A 14770-nucleotide genomic window follows, 5' to 3' on the forward strand; every position below is an offset into this window, starting at 1 on the left:
GGATATTTTTCCATTGATTTTTTTTAATATGTTTTTATTGATTTTTTTTTTTAGGAAGGGAAAGATAGAAACATCAATGTAAGAGAGAAATATCAATCAGCTGTCTCCTGCACACCCCATACTGGGGAATGAGCCTGCAACCCAGGCAAGTGCCCTGACTGGGAATCGAACTGGGACCTCTCAGTCCATGGAACGACACTCAATCCACTGAGCCACACATGCTCAGGTTGTGGGCCAAATCCCCAGTGGAGGTGCATGCAGGAGGCAGCCAATCCATGTTCTCTCTCAATGATGTTTCTATCTCTCTTCCCTTCCTTAATCTACAATCAACAAAGAAAAAGATAAAAGTAAGCACATATTACCAGGTCGCCCTGGACTAAGTCCCTTTCTGTACCAAAACCTATCACGTGGGGTATGTTTTTCTCGTTTGCCTTCAACCCTCTCCCAGTTTCCAGTTTTCTAGTCTAGGTCAAATATGTTAATGTCCATCCACCTGCTACAGGAGGTAGTTTGCCTGCTGAGAAACAACAGTTATGCTTTGTTTTATAGTTTAAGGTACAATAATCCCAAATCTGGATTTTTAAAAAAAATACTGGTTCCCTAGCCTTATCCCTGGATATTCTGACTCAATATGTCTGAGATAATAAAAAGAGAAAACGCTCTAGGTGGTTCAGATACAGCTGACCCATTGACTGGCCATTGGGTACTATGAGACTAAACTGCCTCTGGCTTACATCTAACTGACCAAAATCCAGCTCACTCATCCAGCTTGAGAACTTTTTTTTTACTTATTTTTTTTATGGGCTGTGGAATTCTTTTTTCATAGAAGTTATTGGTTTATATCTAATACATGGAAGACAATTTTTTCTTTTTAATGATAATCATAAAAATCTTGAGAAGACTTGGTCAGGTAGTCAGTTGGTTAGAGAGCCATCCCAAAGCACCAAGGTTGTGGGTCGATCCCGTTCAGGGCACATACGTACAAGAATCAACCAACACATAAATAAGTGAAACAACAAGTCGATGTTCTCTCTTTCTCTCAAATCAGTTTGTTTTTTTTTTAATCTTGAGAATAGTATTGTAAATCATATATCTGATAAGGGATATGTATCCAGAATATATGAAGAACACACTTCAGTGCCCTGGCTAGTTTGGCTTGGCGGTAGAGTGTCGGCCCATGGACCAATGAGTCCTGGGTTTGATTACAGCCAAGGGCACGTACCTCGGTTGTGGTTCGTCCCTGCCCTGGTCAGGATTGTGCAGGAGGCAACCAGACTGTGTATCCCTTTCACTTTGATGTTTCCCTCTCACTCTCTCCCCCACTCTATCTGAAGATAAATAGAAAAATATCCTTGGGTGAGGATTAAAAAAAAAAGAAAGAACACACTTCAAGAATAAAAAGGAGGTGCCTGGCTGGTGTGGCTCAGTGGTTGAGCATCGAACCCTGCACCAAGAGGTTGCCAGTTCGATTCCTGGTTAGGGCACATGCCCAGGCTGTGGGCCCAATCCTTAGTGGGGGGCATGCAGGAGGGGGCCAATTGATGTTCTCTCTCACTGATGTTTTTATCTCTCCCTCCCCCTCTCTAAAATCAATAAAGAAAGAATAAAAAGGAGGGACTTCCAGTCAAGATAGCGGTATAGGTAAATGTGGTCTCGCCTCCTCCCACAACCACATCAAAATGACAACTAAACTACAGCACAACCATCCTTTAGAACCACCTGACACCAAGCTGAAGGGAAGTCCTACAACTACGAAATTAAAGAAGAGGCCACATGGAGACTGGTAGGAAGGGCAGAGGCGCAGACAGGCTGGTCCCACACCCACGTGTGGCAGATAAAAATCAGGAGGACACCTGTCCCACACCAGGCCCCCAGCTAAGGGTTCCAGTGCCAGAAAGAGAGGTCCCCATAACCTCTAGTTGTAAAACCAGCAGGAACTGAGGCTGAAGGAGACTGCGGCCTCTGGAGCCCCAGGCAGTTCCTCTTAAAAGGCCTGAGGATGGACTTATTCTTGGACCTCTCTGAGCTCCAACATTGGGGAGATACAACACTGGGGAGGCAGCTTGAAGGGAGCCAGAGACATATGGGGAAGAACTGAGTTGTTTGACATTGGGGCGAGAGCTGAAGGGGCAGCTTTCTCCTGGTCAGACTTGCTGTGGGAGGCCATTGTTCCTTTGGTGAGCCCTTCCCGGGGGCGGCAGACAGCCACCATACCTGGGACTCCAGCAACCTGGCTCACACTGTGGGCCCCTCCCTGGTGATTCCCCGAGGCCCTGCCCCACCCAACTTTTGGGCCCACCCAAGCTGCTTCTAAGGCTTTACCATAGGATCGGCCTGTGTTGGCTCCTCCTTCAGATTTTCCTGAAATCTCTCAAACAAGCAGCATCTGGTCTCAGTGAGCCCCATACCTCTTGTTAAGTGGCCCCAGGCCTGGCACTGGAAGCAATCAGCTTTGGCTCACAACTTGGCTTTTCCTGGGCATCTCCAAGCCCAACAGAAGAAGCAGCCATCAGCAGATCACTTTGTAATTTATGCCGGGTGGCCCCGGGTAGAACACAGGCAGTGGCTGACCTTGCCCCAGAGCCAGTACACCCAGTAGACAGCTTCAGACCACATCGAAGCACCACCACCCAATCACCTCCAAAGTGTCACACTCAATGAGTGGACTCAGTGGGTACCAGAGCCCTGATGAAGTAAATCTTGCTCTGTGTGGTGGGCCCCTGCACAGCTGATCCCCCATGAGAGTCAGAGGCCAGTGGGCAGTGGGCACAGCCAGTCCTTGCAGCTGATCAGCCTGAGTAAATCTCTCCCATTGATATGCCAATAGCAATCAAGACACAATTATAACAGAAGGGTGTACCGTCCACACTAGGGGTGCACCTCGAGGGCCCAGCTGGGGTGATCAGGGAGGCTGCACCACTGGACCCTACAGGACACCTACAATAATAGGCCACAAAGTCTAGGAGACATAGCAACTCTACCTAATACATAGAAACAAACACAGGGAAGCAGCCAAAATGAGGAGACAAAGAAAGGCGTCCCAAATGAAAGAACAGAACAGAATTCCAGGAAAACAACTAATCAAAATGGAGATAAACAATCAATCAAATGCAGGGTTCAAAACCCTAGTTATAGCCTGGCCAGTGTGGCTCAGTGGTTGAGCATCGACCCATGCACCAGGAGGTCGCCGGTTTGCTTCCCAGTCAGGGTACATGCCCAGGTTGTGGGCCAAATCCCCAGTGGGGATCATGCAGGATGTGGGGTTGGGATGGTTGGAAGATGGATGTTTTTTAACCTTGTGTTAAACACTCTCAACCTTGTGTTAATGCATTCTCAGAATCCTAGCCCAGGGCAAAACCAGGCCCATCCATGTGTATTGGGTACTTTATTTGCATGTGAATAAGGGTTTGTTATCTTTTGACTTCAAGGTCGTGTCCTATAAAAAGCAAGAGACAAAGTTAGGGTGTACGTTTGCAGTAATGCCATCTCAAGGAAATAATTTACTTAAATCCACTTGTGACCTGGGGGTACTAATCTGCAAATAAATGGGACTGTGTCTAGAGATCTGGAGCATTTGCTACCTTGCAAAGCTCCCCCTCACTCCAAGCAGTGTGTGCTTGTAGTTTCATTGCGTTGCACCGATCCCAGCAGGCTAAGAGACAGCACAGGAGGCAGCTGATGGATGTTCTCTCTCACTGATGTTTCTATCTCTCCCTCTCCCTCTCCTTTCTCTCTCTAAAATCAATAAAGAAAAATTTTTTAAAAAAAAACACTGGTTATAAGGATGCTCAAGGAACTTAGTGAGAACTTCAAGGAACTTAGTGAGAACATCAACAACATAAAAAATGACCAGTCAGAAATGAAGGATGCACTAACTGAAATAAAGAATAATTTACAGGAAATCAATAGTAGAGTAGGTAAAGCCATCAAATATAAGGAAACAAAACACACCCAATCAGAAGAGCAAAATGAATCCAAAAAAAAATGAGGACACTGCAAGGAGCCTCTGGGACAAGTTAAAGCGTACCAACATTCACAATATGGTGGGGGCGGGGGGGTGCTGCCAGAAAGAGGAGAGAGAGAGAAAGAAATTGAAAACCTATTTGAAAAAAATAATGACAAAAAACTTCCTTAACTTGGTGAAGCAAACAGACATACAAGTCCAGGAAGCACAGAGAGTCCCAAACAAGATGAGTCCAAAGAGGCCCACACCAAGACACATGATCATCAAAATGCCAAAGGTTAAAGACTAAGAGAGAATCTTAAAAGCAGCAAAAGAAAAGCAGTTTGTGCCCTGGCCAGTTTGGCTCAGTGGTTTAAGTGTTGGCCTGTGGTCCAGAGAGACCGGGATTCAGTTCCCACTAAGGGCACGTACCTCGGTTGCAGTTTGTCCCTGGCCCTGGTTGAGTCGTGCGGGTGACAACTACTTGATGTGTCCCTTTCACGTTGATGTTTCTCTCTCTCCCTCTTCCTCTCTCTCCCTCTCACTCTATCTGAACAAGAAATGGAAAAATGTCCTCGGGTGAGGATTAAAAAAAAAAAGAAAAGCAGTTTGTTACCTACAAAGGAGCTCCCATAAGACTGTCAGCTGATTTCTCAAAAGAAATTTTGCAGGCCAGAAAGGACTGGTAAGAGATATTCAAAGTGATGAAAAGCAGTGACCTATAACCAAGATTACTCTATCCTGCAAAGCTATCATTTAGAATCGATGGACATATCGAGAGTTTCCCAGACAAGAAAAAGCTAAAGGGATTTATCACCAGTATTATATGAAATGTTGTAGAGTCTTCTTGAAGAAAAAGAAGAACAAAAATATGAACAATAAAGTGGCAATTAATACATATCTGTCAACAATTAAATATACAAACAAAATGAGCAAGCAGAACAGAAACAGACTCATATTTTATTTTATTTTATTTTTATTTTTTTTTAAATCTTTATTTTTGAATGTAGAATGTATTACAGATGTTCCACATTTTCCCCCATTGACTCCCTCCTCCCCACTCCCGCCTCCCTCCTGCCTTTTCCGACACACTATTGTCTGTGTCCATTGGTTATGCATATAAGTTCTTTGGTTTATTTCTTCCCACCCCCCCAGCCCCTTTCCCTTTGAGGTTTGCCAGTTTAGCAACCAATTTGTACTTCTTAATCCATTCACCTTTTTCACCCATTCCCCCAAACCCCCTCCCATCTGGCAACCAACAAAATGTTCTCTGTATCTATGAGGATGTTTCTGTTCTATCTGTTCATTTTGTTTGTAGATTCCATTGTTGATAGATATGTATTCATTGCCATTTTGTTTGTTCATATATTTTATCTTTTTCTTCAAAAAGACCCTTCATCATTTCATATAATAACGGTTTGGTGGTGATGAACTCCTTTAACTTTTTCTTGTCTGGGAAAGTCTTTATATGGCCATCGATTCTAAATGACAGCTTTGCAGGATAGAGTAACCTTGGTTGTAGGTTCTCGCTTTCCATCACTCTGAATATTTCTTGCCCCTCCCTTCTGGCCTGCAAAGTTTCTTTTGAGAAATCAGCTGACAGCCTAATGGGAACTCCCTTGTAGGTAACTAGCTGCCTTTCTCTTGCTGCTTTTAAGATTCTCTCTTTGTCTTGAACCTTTTGCATTTTGATGATGATGTGTCTTGGTGTGGGCCTCTTGGGGTTCATCTTGTTTGGGACTCTCTGTGCTTCCTGGACTTGTATGTCTGTTTCCTTCACCAAGTTAGGAAAGTTTTCTGCCATTATTGTTTCAAACAGGTTTTCGATTTCTTGTTCTCTCTCTTCTCCTTCCGGCACCCCCAAGATGCGAATGTTGGCACGCTTGAGGTCGTCCCAGAGGCTCCTTACACTATCCTCATTTTTTTGGATCCTTTTTTCTTTTTGCTGTTGTGATTGGGCGTTTTCTGTTTCCTTATATTCCAAATCGATGATTTGCTCCTTGGATTTACATACTCTATTATTGAAGCTGTGTAAATTATTCTTTATTTCAGTTAAAGCCTCCTTCGTTTCTAACTGTGCATCGATCATTTCTGACTGGTCCTTTTTAATGCTCTTGAGGCCCTCACTGAGTTCACTGAGCATCCTTATAAGCAGTATTTTTAACTCAGCATCTTTTAGGTTGCTTATCTCTATTTCGCTTAGTTCTTTTCTTGGGGTTTTGTTCTGTTCTTTCATTTGGGACCTGTTTCTTTGTCTCCTCATTTTGGCTACCTCCCTGTGTTTGTTTCTGTGTATTACTTAACGAGAGGTATGGGGCTAGCTGAGACCAGATGCTGCTTGTTTGAAAAAATTTAGGAAAACCTAAAGCAGGATCCAAGTCAGGCCAATCCTATGGTTAAGCAAGTGCCAACAGCTTGGGTGGGCCTGAAAGTTGGATGGGGGTGGGGTGGGGCGGGGCCTCAGGGATTCACCAGGGCGGGGCTACCAGTGTGAGCCAGGTTGCTGGAGTCCCAGATATGGCTTCTGTCTGCCGCCCCAGGGAAGGGCTCACCAAAGGAACAAAGGCCTCTGATAGCACGTTTGTCCCCGAGAAAGCCCCCTCTCCAGCCCTCGCTCCAGTGCCAAACAGCTCAGTTCTTCCCTGTATGTCTCTGGTGCCCCTCGAGCTGCCTCCCCTCCGAGCTTAGAGGGAGAGAGTTCGATAAGTCCGTGTGCGGGCCCTTTAAGAGGAGCTGCCTGGGGCTCCAGCCATGTCAGCCTCCCTGAGCCTCAGTTCCTGCTGATTTTTCCAGCCAGAATTTATGGGGACTGCTCTTCCTGGCACTGGAACCCTGAGCAGGGCACCTGGTGTGGGACGGGGACCCCTCAGTCCTCAGGGAGGACCTTCCCAGCCGAGGTGTCCTCCTGACTTTTATCCGTCACATGTGGGTGTGGGACCAGCCCGTCCGCCTCCGCCCCTCCTACCAGTCTCGATGCAGCTTTTTTAATTCCGTAGTTGTAGGACTTCCATTCGGCTTGATTTCAGGCGGTTTTGAATGGTGGTTGTTCTGTAGTTTTGTTGTAACTTGGATGTGGTTGTGGGAGGACGCGATACTGCGTTTACCTACGTCGCCATCTTGCAGAAACAGACTCACAGATACAGAGCACTTTTTGTTGGTTGCCAGATGGGAGGGGGCTGGGTGGATGGGTGAAAAAGATGAAGGAATAAAGCTGTACAAATTTGTGATGAACCTCAAAGGGAAGGGGGTAGGGAGGGCAAGGGGAAGTAAACCAAAGAAATTCTATGAACACAAACAACAGTGTAGGGAAGGCAGGAGGGGGTGTTATTGGGGATGAGGGGGTCAATGGGGGAGAAAAGGGGGGAATCTGTAATACATTTAAAAATAATAAATGTTTTTAATATTTTTTTCATTGATTTTAGAGAGAGAGGACAGGAGATGGAGAGAAAGAACATCAATGGCCACCTCCTGAATGCCCCACACTGGGGATTTGGCCCACAACCTGGACATGTGCCTTGACTGGGAATCGAACAGGTGACCTCTTGATTCATGGGTTGATGCTCAACCAGGGAGTCACAACAGCTGGCCAATAAAGATAAGGTTTTTTTTTTAATTTTTTAAAAAGAAGCCCTGGCACGTTTTGGTTCAGTGGTTAGAGCATTGGCCCACAGACCAATGAGTCATGGGTTCAATGGGTTCAGTTCTGTTGGAGGGCATATAACTCGGTTGTGGTTCATTCCCAGCCCTGGTCGGGGTTGTGCGGGAGGCAACCAGTCAATGTGTCTCTCTCACGTCGATGATTCTCTCCGTCTCTCCCTCCCACTCTATCTGAAGATAAATAGAAAAATGTTCTTGGAAGAGGGTTAAAAAAAAGAGAGCAGTGAAGATGGTGGCGGGCAGGACCGGAGGGAGGGTGAGTGTGTGAGAGAGTGAGCGAGTGTGTGAGAGAGTGTGAGTGGACGTGAAGGTGGACGACCAAACCCGAGCAGTGCAGAACCCTGGAGCAGAAGGTTCCTGTGCTGGGGACGTAGCAGCCGGCTACCACGGTAAGTGGCCCTTCAGGGCCCTTCTCCCTGCCCCGCTGTGAGGTCCCACCATTTTGGAAGATCTCAGGGATTCCCTGGGAGGAGGCAGTGGGAGCGGTTAGGGTCCAGCTACCTCAGCCCACCAGCGCACCTGGCACCATCGGACCAGTGGACACTCTGTGTCAACACAGACCGGTGCACAGTAGTGGAGCTCCCAAGGTGCTGGTCACAAAAGCCTCAGACAGCCAGGAGCCCAGTACCATCCCCCATAGTAGCAGCCCAATCAGAATCGATATATACCCCCAGCAACAGAGGCTGGGGAGCAGATATCCATCCCCAGGCAACAGAATCACAGACCAGCAGCTGAGACCCATCTCCAAAACTACAGCAAAAGCTGAGCAGGAGTTGAGCCCCACGGGGCAGTAGCACTCACCAGCTGCCAGCAGCTGGACCTGGGGCTCTACAGAGCCCTGTGTGGTCCAGTAGCTCACACGACCAGTGGGAAGCTGGAGCCCGAGAAAGACTGGTGTGGTCCAGCTGCCCGCCCGCGGGACCTGCAGGGTACAGGGGCACCAGAAAGGCCTGTGCAACCCAGCTGCACACAAGATAGGCATAGAGGATGTGAAAATGGAGGCAGTGTGACTAGAAGCTACGCATACGATCTCCCAGAACCAAACGGGAATTACAACCAAAATAAAGACAAATCCTCAAAAAACAAAAAAACAAAAAACAGAAAAGCAGCAGGACATGACCATATAACCAGGGACACTGGTAGTATCTGTGGAGGCAGAGCGGTTGGCAGGCTGGGAGCCCATGGCCAGCAGGAGTCTTAGTTGTAAGCAGCGCCCTTGGGGAATAAAGACCAAGCCTGCTCCACAGTGCAGAGAGCTGGGACAGAGCACTAAAATAACCACAGCCACTCACCTGGGGGCTATGGCAGAGGGAGGGCAGACTGGGCTGGAACTCTGTGGGGACACCTGGGATATGGAGGGCACTCAGTGTTTTTGCTGAGTTGTGCCCACAAAGGACAGTGGCCAGGGTGCTCCTTCCCCAAACTGTGAGGAAAAGCATCAGCCGCCCCACCCCTTGAGAGTCAGCCTTTCCCAGGTGAGGCAAAGAAATGCAAATTGAGGCTCATTAACAACCAGCATCTATCCCACCCTCTAGAAATCTTCTTAGGCAGAACAACAGGGCTACATTCCAAGGCACTAAGTAACTGAGACTACTAGCCATCAGGAAAAAGCTAGAGGATAACTGAACCTTTTCTGGGCTTGCAAATCTACCCGGGAAAGTAAGACTTGACAGTGGTGTTTAACATGGACCCACCCAGACTCATCCAAACCCAGTAGAGGGAGCCACAAACAGCAGAACACCAACACCCACAGGGAATATTTTGGAGGCTCCAAAACCCACTGAGATAGCCAAAATGGTGAAACAAAGAAACAGATCCCAAATGAAAGAACAAGAGAACTCTATTGAAGATGAGATCAATGAAATGCAGCTAAGCAAATTATCCGAGGTAGAGTTCAGCAGCATGAGTTCAGCAGTAGAGGTAGAGTTCAGAGGAAGCTCAACAGCATGAGTAAGGACATCAGCACCATAGAAACATTGAAAACCAACCAAATGGAAATGAAGAATGACACAGCAGAAATTAAGAACACATTGGAAGGACTAAACAGCAGAGTAGAGGAAGCTGAGGACTGGATCAGTGAATTAGAAGACAGGGTAGAAAAAAATCAACCAATCAGAAAACCAAAAGGAAAAAACAATTAAAAAACAGGAAGACAGCTTAAGAGAACTGTGGGAGAATTGGAAATGCAATAACATTCACATCATAGGAGTCCCCAAAGAGGAAGAAAATGGGCAAGGATCAGAGAATATATTTGAAGAAATAGTGACAGAAAGCTTTCCTAACTTGGTGAAGGGAGAAGGCATTCAAGTTCAAGAAGCACAGAGAGCCCCAAGTAAGAAGAACCCAAACAGGCCCACACCAAGACATATAGTAATTAAAATGCCAAAAAATAAAGACAAAGAGAGAACCCTAAAGGCAGCAAGAGATAAGCAACAGGTTACCTACAAAGGAAACCCCATAAGGCTCTCAGCTGACTTCTCAACAGAAACACTACAGGCCAGAAGGGAATGGCATGAAGTAATCAAGGTCATAAAAAACAAGGATCTGAATCCAATCCTACTCTACCCAGCAAGGCTATCATTCAAAATAGAAGGTCAAATAAAGACAGCTTTCGCCCTGGCCGGTTTGGCTCAGCGGTTAGAGCGTCGGCCTGAGGTCTGGAGAGACCTGGGTTCGGTTCCCGCTAGGGGCGCGTACCTCGGTTGCGGTTGGTCCCCGGCCCTGGTTGGTCGTGCGGGTGGCAGCCACTCGATGTGTCCCTTCACGTCGATGTTTCTCTCCTCTCTCTCTGTTCCTCTCTCTCCCTCCCACTCTACCTGAACAAAAAATGGAAAAATGTCCTCGGGTGAGGATAAAAAATAAAAATAAAAAAAACTAAGGGAATATATTAACACCAAACCAGCACAGCAAGATACGCTAAAAGGACTGCTGTAATTAGTAGAAAAAATAGGAAGAAAAATATCACCACACCAAACAAAAATGTCAATAAATAAGTACATATCAATTATCACCTTAAATGTGAATGGATTGAATGCTCAGATAAAAAGACATAGAGTAGCTGACTGGATAAGAAAGCATGACTCACTTATATGTTGTTTACAAGAAACCCACCTCACAACAAAAGACTCACATAGGATGAAAGTGAAGAGATGGAAAAAAATCTTTCAAGCAAATGGAAAGAAAAACAAAAAACAAAAAAACCTGGGTAGCAATACTCATATCTGATAAAGTAGATTTCAAAATGAAGGCCATAACTAGAGACAAAGAAGGCCACTACATAATATTGAAAGGATCTATCCAACAGGAAGATATAACCTTGATAAACATATATGCACCCAATATAGGAGCACCAACATATATTAAAAATCTTTTGGAGAACTTCAAAGGAGAAATCAACAGCAATACAATTATAGCGAAGGATTTCCTTTTTTTTTTTTTTTAATTTTATTTTTGTTACAGCTGTTTTACCTTTTTTACTCCATTGACACCCTCCTCCTCATCCTCTCAACCCCATTCCCGGCTTTGTTGTCCATGTCCATTGCTTATGTGTACATGCATATAAGTTCATAGCAAGGGATTTCAATACCCTGCTCACATCACTGGATAGATCTTCTAGACAAAAAAATAACAAGGAAACATAGACTCTAAATGAAGCTCTAGATCAAATGGATATAATAGATATCTACAGAGAATTACACCCCAAAACTGCAGAATTCACGTTCTTCTCAAGTGCACATGGGACATTCTCAAAGACAGACCACATGTTAGGGCACAAACTAAGTCTCTACAAGTTCAAGAAGATTGCAATCATATCAAGCATCTTCTCAGATCACAATGGCATGAAACTAGAAATCAATTGCAACAAGAACATGCAAAGACATTGGAACACATGGAGGCTAAATTGCATGTTATTGAACAATGAATGGGTTATCGTGGAGATCAAGGAAGAAATTAAAAACTTCCTGGAAACCAATGAAAATGAACACACAACAACACAATATCTATGGGATGCATTAAAAGCAGTTCTAAGAGGGAAGTTCAAAGCACTACAGACCTACTTCAAGCAACAAGAAAAATTTCTAATTGACTGTCTAACCTCACAACTTAAAGAACTAGAAAGCAAACAAAAAGAAAACACCAGAGCAAGTAGAAGGAAGGAAATAGTAAAGATCAGAGCACAAATAAATGACATAGAGACCAAAAAAAAACAATTCAAAGGATCAATGAAACATAGAGCTGGTTTTTCGAAAAGATAAACAAGATTGATGGACCCTTAGCTAGACTCACCAAGAAACAAAGAGAGAGAACCCAAATACACAAAATCAGAAATAAAAGAGGAGAAATAATAACTGACACCACAGAAATACACAGGATTGTTAACAAATATTATGAATAATTATACAGCAACAAATTGGACAATCTAAGCAAAATGGACAAATTTCTAGAAACACCTAGTCTCTCAAAACTGGACCGAGAAGAGATAGAAAACTTGAACAACTAAAGACATTGAAGATGTAATCAAGACTCTCCTAGCAAACAAAAGCCCAGGCCCGGACGGCTTCACAGGGAATTTTAACGAACATTCAAAGAAGAACTAATACTCATTCTCCTCAAAATATTTCTTTTTTGTATTTTACTTTATTTTTATTTTTATCATTTTTTTAAAATTTATTAATTTATTTTTGTTACAGATGTTTCCCCTTTTTCCCCCACTGACTCACCCCTCCCCCTCCCTCCTCACCCTGTCCCCAGCTTTGTTGTCCATGTTCATTGCTCATGCATACATGCATATAAGTTCTGTGGTTTATCTCTCCCCCACCACCTCCTCTTCTGGGAATTGTCAGTCTGTACCCCACTTCCACATCTCTGGGACTACCCCATTCCTCAGACTGTTACGTTCATTATATTCCACAAATAAGTGGGATCATATGATACTTGTCTTTCTCTGTTTGGTTTGTTTCACTTAGGATAATACTTTCCAGGTCCCTTTATGTCGTCTCAAAGGATAAGAGATCTTTCTTTCTTACAGCTGCATAGTACTCCATTGTGTATATGTACCACTGTTTTTTCATCCATTCGTCAACTGACTGACAATTCCCAGAAGAGGGGGTGGTGGGGGAGAGATAAACCACAGAACTTATATGTATGTATGCATGAGCAATGGACATGGACAACAAAGCTGGGGACAGGGCGGGGAGGGAGGGGAGGAGTGAATCAGTGGGGGTGGGAGAGAAACATCTTGTAACAAAAATAGATAAATTAATTTAAAAAAAAAAGAGAAAGAAATTAGCACTGGCAGGTTTGGCTCAGCGGTTAGAGTGTCGGCCTGCGGTCCAGAGAGACCCGGGTTCGGTTCCTGCTAAGGGCACATACCTCGGATGCAGTTTGTCCCCGGCCCTGGTTGGGTCATGTGGGTGGCAACCACTGGATGTGTCCCCTTCACGTCGATATTTCTCTCTCTCTCCCTCCCACTCTATCTGAACAAAATATGGAAAAATGTCCTTGGGTGAGGATTTAAAAAAAATGATAAATTAGAAACCACAATTAAAGTGGAAAAATCCCATTTATAATTATAAGAAAATCTCTATGTTTCCAATAGGAATATATGTAATAGAAGATTTATAGAAAAAAATACAAAATTTATTGAAGGACACAAAATAACTCCTTTTGTTTATAGATGGATGATTCAATAAACATATGCTACATATTTAAAAAAGAGAGAGAGAGAGAGAGAGAGCACTTCCGATCATGATGGCAGCATAGGTAAACGCGTATTGCCTCCTCCCACAACCACATCAAAGTTACACCAAAAATAATGTGGGGAAGGCAGGAGGGGCGCAGGATTGGGGAGGAGGAGGACAATGGGGAAAATAAGGAAGGGACATGTATAATACATTCAAAAATAAAGATGAGTTAAAAAAAAAAAAGAATAAAAAGTAACCCAATTAATATCTGGGAAAAGTGTCTTAATAGACATTTCTCTAGAGAAGACATACTAATGGCCAATAAGCACATGAAAAGATACTAACATCATTAGTCATGGGAAACGCAAATCAAAACCACAAAGAGGCCCTGGTTTGGCTCAGCGGTTGGAGCGTCGGCCTGCAGTCCGGAGAGACCCGGGTTCGGTTCCCGCTAAGGGCATGTACTTCGGTTGCAGTTTGTCCCCGGCCCTGGTTGGTCGTGCGGGTGGCAGCCATTCGATGTGTCCCTTCACGTCGATGTTTCTCTCACTCTCTCTCTCTTCCTCTCTCTCCCTCCCACTCTATCTGAACAAAAAATGGAAAAATGTCCTCGGGTGAGGATAAAAAAAAAAAAAAAAAACACAATGAGAATCACTTCACACTCACCAGGATGGCTGTAATAAAAAAGACATACAATAACAGGGGTTATCAAGGATGTGAAGAAAATGGAACCCCCACACAATGTTGATAGGACTGTAAAATGGTGGAGATGCTTTGGAAAACAATCCAGCATTCTTAAAAAGTTAAACATAGGCCCTGGCTGGTTTGGCTCAGCGGTTAGAGCATCAGCCTGCGGTCCACAGAGACCCGGGTTCGGTTCCCGCTAAGGGCATGTACCTTGGCTGCAGTTTGTCCCCAGCCCTGGTTGGGTCGTGTGGGTGGCGGCCACTCGATGTGTCCCTTTCACATCGATGTTTCTCTCTCTTCCTCTCTCCCCTTCCCGCTCTATCTGAGTAAAAAATGGAAAAATGTCCTCGGGTGAGGATTAAAAAAAAAAAAAAGTTAAACATAGGGTCACCATCTGACCCAGCATTTCTATTCCTACTATACATACCCAAGATAAATGAAAACATGCATCCATACAAACACGTGTACATGAATATTCATAATGACATTATTCAGAAGAGCCAAACAGTAGAAACAACCCAAATATTCAATCAACTGATGAATAAATAAAATGTGGAATATTATTTAGCAATAAAACGGAATGAATACTAACATGCTCCAACCTGGATGAAAGTTGATAACAGCTTATCCAAAATACCAAGTAGGTTAGTGGTTTACCAGAAGCTTGGGGGAGGGAGAAATAGGGGGTGACCGCTAATGGTCACAGGGTTTATTTTGGAGGGGAGGTAGTGATGATAATGCTGAAATTAGATAGTGGTTATGGTTGCAAAACTCTATGAATATACTAAAAACCACTGTA

Source organism: Molossus molossus, unplaced genomic scaffold, assembly GCF_014108415.1.
Source record: "Molossus molossus isolate mMolMol1 unplaced genomic scaffold, mMolMol1.p scaffold_m16_p_21, whole genome shotgun sequence".
Classification (NCBI taxonomy): domain Eukaryota; kingdom Metazoa; phylum Chordata; class Mammalia; order Chiroptera; family Molossidae; genus Molossus; species Molossus molossus.